This window comes from Mobula birostris, chromosome 9 (genome assembly GCF_030028105.1).
Source record: "Mobula birostris isolate sMobBir1 chromosome 9, sMobBir1.hap1, whole genome shotgun sequence".
NCBI classification, from domain to species: domain Eukaryota; kingdom Metazoa; phylum Chordata; class Chondrichthyes; order Myliobatiformes; family Myliobatidae; genus Mobula; species Mobula birostris.
Genome location: NC_092378.1, coordinates 29,926,028 through 29,932,027, shown reverse-complemented (window position 1 = coordinate 29,932,027; position 6,000 = coordinate 29,926,028). Strand labels below are relative to the sequence as shown.

General features: G+C 45.4%; 1 protein-coding gene across 3 annotated transcripts in view; it reads left to right on the top strand.

Annotated features, from left to right (window-relative positions):
- The first annotated feature begins 282 nt into the window (after nt 1–282).
- The window catches only part of LOC140202624 (synapsin-3-like), a 344,209-nt gene continuing 338,491 nt past the window's right edge, over nt 283–6,000 (top strand). For 2 of the 3 annotated variants that reach the window (XM_072267691.1, XM_072267694.1), the window contains exon 1: nt 283–366. The gene's annotated coding sequence lies outside the window, so the exon portion shown is untranslated. Of the gene's footprint in view, nt 379–6,000 lie in introns of all 3 variants that reach the window. The other variant, XM_072267692.1, reaches the window with a different exon arrangement.

The window sequence follows — 6,000 nt, the reverse complement described above, 5'->3', positions numbered from 1 at the left end:
CTATAGGTGCTGGTGAGATCTAAGCAAATGGCTCTGGTGCCTTTGTGAAAAATAAATGTTTGTCTGGTACAGCTGATGAGACTACAGGGAAGGGTGCATAATTTAATCCAGCACATGCCGCAATTGGCCAACAGATTAGAAGGGAGGGGAGAGAAATGAAGTCACTGTTCAGGTTCCCAGTTCGCATTGGGGTTGGAGAAGGAGGAGGGGTGGGGAGGGGGAGCGGGCGTGTGAGTTGGGGGGTGGAGAAAGAGAGAGAGAGAGAGCAGTGTATAGGAGCTGGTAGAGAGGAGTGCACAGGAGAGAGTTCCACCGTACATTCCCTTTTGTAGACGGGCACGGGGGCACTACAATAGTGCGCTGGAGGTGAGGTAACAGGTAATACAAAGAAATCTGAAAGAGTCTTTCAGCATCATAGGTTGTGAGCCATGTATTTTATTTTAAATGGTTGTGTATATCCGCTGCTTTACAGCAAACCAGCCTGTTTGCCCTGGGATTTTGTAACCTTATTGCATGTTTCTTTATCTTTAATTATTTTATTGCACTGAGCAGCATGCAGTGTTTTCATTGAGATTGCTCGATGTAATGTTTATTCGTGGCTACTGTGCATTGTGTGTGTACTGAAGAGTGGTCCTGCTGTCCAAGGCTGTGTCGGGTAGCGGTGCAGTTTATGATTTGGTTTGGGGAGGGGGGAGATGCAGATTTTACTCGCGGATGCTTCCATCACCCCGCTTGCTGCTGTTCAGTGCGTTTAACGTCAAGCGAGGACGGCGAGCAGAAAGAGTGAGTGAGCGATGTATTTCTGTGTGTGGACTCCGTCGTCGGCCCCCCGGTCTTTAACAAGCCTCCTAATCCACCCGGTACTAGACCTGGCACTTTGATGGGGATTAATGGGATGCGGCAAGGAGCATCTTCTGGAAAGAGATTGACACGTGGAGTGGGACGAACGGCGCTCCTTGGTGGCTTGGACAATCTCCGAAGGACATACTGTGATTTCAAGTGTTCAGTCTTTATGGGGATCTCTGTTTTTTTTCTCTCATTTTGTGTGTGTGTGTGTGTGTGTGTGTGTGTGTGTGTCTTTGTCTCTCTCTCACACACACACACAACACGAACGCACTCAAACATTAAAGGCAGCAATTTGAAGGCATTACCCATTCACAGTTTGTGTTGGCTATGTACTTGCCTCGCCGCTTGTGTCTCCCCACCTGTTACAGCACGGTGGGTTATGACGGTTGTTTCTTTTGTGGACGAGGCCGGCGGGAAATGCCCCCAGTCCGACAGTGCCCCTGATGTGGCAGTGCGCGGGGAGATGGTGAACCCGATAATTTATCACTGAGCAGATTCGTCGGACGTTCGTCGCAGTGTTGCACCCCCTCAAGCGCACCGTATACCGGGGGGCGGGGGGGCATACCAGCTGGGGATCTCCCCCACACTGCTAGTGCAGCGACTCCCTACGGGAAAGCGGGCGTGTGAATATGGTGCCCTCTCTGGGAACCGCATTGCCCGGTCACAGTTTGTGTGCGACAAGTGAGAACCAGCCATTGGTCCGAGGATATAGGACAGCGGCTACCACGCCCTGTGGGAATCTGTCGCTTCCACGGTGGAGGTGGACCAGAGCTAGCGAATAACGAGAAAGTCTAAAGTCGGTAAATGATTGAAAAGAAACGCCTTCATTTCTTTGTTGACAGTCTCTTTTAGAAATTGACAATACAATGAAGTTAAGCTTTTGAATGATCCCAGTTTTATTAAGTGGACAAATACTTTCTTTACCTCAGTACAGTTTGTGTTTTCCCTATTGTGGAGTCACTGTCCACTGTGCCCTGAATTTACTGAGAGGGCTGGCGGAGAAAATGGAAATGTTTTTTTTCTGGGCAGACTATTGAGAAGGCACAAGAACCCGGTAAATAAATGCCTTTACCCTCCAGCCTTTCCCAGTAGAATACAGCAGACCATGCAACTACTCGCTGTGACCCCACAGCAGAGCCACTGTCAGAGTGACATGGTTGTGAATCCATGGGTAATCCACACTCCCTCTGTCCGTAGACCCCGCCACTGCACTGTCGACACTTTAAACCACTATTTATAATTGTGTTTACATTGATTATTTCTGCACATTTTATCGATATCCTTAATTTAACCTCTAATTTTATTAGCTTATTGATTTATTTATACATATGTCCCGCTGTGACCAACACACCACAGCTAATTCCTAATACATGTGGTGAATAACATTGATTCTTAATCTTTGAACAAAACTCTTTAGAATTCCAAAGATAAGTGGTGTAGCTGATAGGTACCGCGGTCTACTTTAGTGTCAGGCCGATTTGTAGTGGAGTTATTTTCAGTGTTCTAGTTGGCAGTATGGAAACACTACCACGGTTTCTGATACCAAATAATATGGTTCCAGACTGCCTGGAAACACTTGGTGTATGTAGCTTTCACGGCACATTTCACAGAAAGGAAGCAACTCTCTCCATTCAGCAGCTAGTCATGTTGACTGTAGTGCAAGAGCTGGTGTCTCACAGCAAAAGAGCTGTTGCTGCAGGTACAAGCTGCTCTTGGCTTCCTTCCTATAAAGAGGGAAAGGCTGGTAGCTGCCCACCTCCCTATTCTTCTGCTAGACTTCATTTTTTATTAAACATTGAGTATCTACAGCAGGTCTAAGGAGTCCACATCACTTACTGTTGCCAAATGTTGCTGCTTTGCTAAAGCTTTAGAACCAAGTTACTGTAGATATTCTCCTTTGTAAATAAAAGAATACTCATAACATACTGAGGTACTATGATCTGCCAGCCCAGTCATTTTGTGAGTCAGTTCTGAGTGTGTCCTGGTCAGGTTTGATTGTTGAGTACCAGTACCATTAGAGGAGATAAATGATATATCATGTCTATACCCTCTGTGACAATTTTACTGTTTTGTTAAAGTCTGTCCCGAGCCTTTTGTGGCCCATCAGGCCGATGCTAATGCCGGCTTCTGTGGCATGAAGCGACTGAGAGTACGAGACTCCCCCCTGGATGGGACGCCAGTCTATTGCAAGGCTAGCCCCCAGCATTTGCCGGTACCCATTTTCAGCTGGGTGGACTGGAGCAGTGTGTGGTTAAGTGCTTTGCTCAAGGACACAACACGTTGCCTTGGCCGAGGCTCGAAACCACGACCTTCAGATCGTGAGCCCAACGCCCAAACCACTTGGCCACGTGCCACCAATGTTACTGTAGTGAACCCTTTAAAAAATCTCAAGGTTTTCCATTTGTGTCGAGGTGGAGGTAGTCCCTGACATCTGCCCTCATTTTGAATAGCAAGCTGCATGCTTAGGATGGTAATGCCTGCCTGAGCTAAAATTGTTAAATGAGACAGTGAAACTCCTGGGAGAACAATGCCACTGAGGTATAAGTGTATTATGGTGTATTTTCCTTTACATGACAAACGTGATGATATTTCTGGCCTATATTTTCCACTAATGAAAATGACAGAGAATGCCAGTGTTTAAGTAGCATAACCGCCAAGGTTTTGTGAGCTTGGTCAGTGCAATCAGGTCTCTCTTATCATGGTTTTGTTAAGTTTGGTTGCAGATGCATTAAACAGGCCTCAACCCCCATTCTGCCTATGGCCTGTCAGCTCCTGTGTACCATAACTGGGAACTCCCTGAAGGCATGCTGCCAACCTGAAAAAAGGACAGTATTCCCAGTCAACTCTGGCACATGGGAGGTGCGGATGTTAGACTTCTGGGAAATGTAGGAGGCGCGGAATATATGCCAAGGGAGAGTGGCCAGAATGACTAATGCTGGGGGATGTTGGATTTGAACAACAGGATTGGGGGGGGGGGGGGGGGGGGAGGAGTTAGAAATGAATGACCACAAGATACAAGAAATTGTGAACGCAGTCCAGTCTGTCATGCAGACCAGCCTTCCCTCCATTCATTCTGTCTACATTTCCTGCTGTCTTAGGAAAGCAGCAAACTTCAGCAAGGGCCCTCCCACCCAGTCATTCTGTTTTCTCCCCTCTCTCGGGCAGGAGATCGAAAAGCTTGAGGGTGCATACCCCACTGGAATTCGTGGTCAGCCTCTGTCCTGCTGTTATCAGCCTCTTGAATGGAATCACTATTTTCTGCCTTACGTTTCTCTTTTTATTCGACGTTCATATGTCTGGAATAATCCGTCAGGATGGCATGCAAACAAATACTTTTAACTGTATCTTGGTACATATGACAATAACAAAGACTGAGGAAAGTGAAGAATTATCAGGAAGTTGAAGTCTATTAATTTTAAGTGCACCAGTGATTAATGCATATGTACTCAGTCCTCTCAGTTCTAATAGTAATGCCAACAATTGTATTCCTTCTTCAGCATTTCCCCTACCCCCGTGTATAATAAATATATCTCTTTGCTTCCTCCACTGTAGTTGAAGGAAGGGGTATTTTGGAGCTGTCAGCTTTTCATGAGTTGAGCTAGCTGTTCTAAAACGCTTGGTCAGGTCAATTAATTTACATAGTTGGCATGTGCAAACTTATGGTCAGTGGTGAGTGCTGGAGGTCCCCGTCCTTTCAATCAACATAATTAAAAACGTAGGTTATGTATAAATTTATTCCAAATGCAAATGCATCCTGTCTCTCAGAATCATTTTCAATAAATTTCTCACAACTAATGTTAGGCCTAATGGCCTGTAGTTCCTGGCTTATCTTTTGCTGTTCTATCTAAATAAGGGCACAACTTTAGCTATCCTCTCGTCTTCTGTTACCTCATCTGTGGCTAACAAGTATACAAAAGTCTCTTGGAGCTCCAGGAATCACCTCCCTTGCTTCCTATAACATTCAAAGTATACTTGGTCAAGCCCTGGAGATTTATCTATCTTTATGTGTTTCAAGACTATGAGACCTCTTCCTCCGACATGTTGAAATGCTCCAGGGTATGAATGTTCCTGCCCAGAGCTCACCAACTCCCACATCCTTCTTTGCGATGAGAAGTATTCATTTAAGAATTTGCCCCTTTCCCATGGGGCCATGGATAGATTACCACACAGATTCTTAAGGGGTCATATTTATATTCTTAATAGCCTTACAGGATATCTTGGGATTTTCCTGCATCTGCCAGGGATATCTCACAACTCTTTACACACTTGAAGGGATTTTCATTTAACTCTATCTGCCTAGATCTGATATGTGCCTCCTGTGTGACTAAGCACAGCTCCAATACTATATTCAATTTTGCCGATGACACCACAGTTGTGGGCCAAGTCAAAGGTGGTGATGAATCAGCACACAGGAGGGAGATTGAAAATCTGGCTGGTGGTGTCACAACAACAACCTCTTACTCAATGTCAGCAAGACCAAGGAGCTGATTGTAGACCAGGAGAGGGAAACCAGAGGTCCATGAGCCAGTCTTCTTTGGAGGATTAGAGCTGGAGTGAGTTAGCAACTTTAAATTCCTGGGTGTTGCTCTTTCAGGGGATCTGTCCTGAACCCAGCACTTAAGTGCAATTGTGAAGAAAGCATAGTGGTGCTTCTATTTCCTTAGGAGTCTGTGGAGATTTGGCACGACATCTAAAATTTTGACAGACTTCTAAAGGTGTGTAGTGGAGAGTGTATTGATTGGCTGCATCATGGCCTGGCGTGGGAACACCAATGCCTTTGAATGGAAAATCCGACAAATATTAGTCCATGTGGCCCAGTCCATCATGGATAAAGCCCTCTCCACCACTCAGCACATTTACATGAAACGTTGCTGTGGAAAAGCAGCATCCATCATCAAAGATCCTCACTACCCAAGCCATGCTCTTTCCTTGCCGCTGTCGCCATCAGGTAGAAGGTACAAGAGCCTCAGGACTCACACCATCAGGTTCAAGAACAGTTGCTACCCCTCAATCATCAGGCTCTTGAACAAAAGGGGATAACTATACTCGATCTATTTCTGGTTTTCCCACAACCAATGATCTCACATTAAGGACTCATTATCTTGTTATTTTATGTTCTTGTTATTTATTGCTATTTATTTATATTTGCATTTG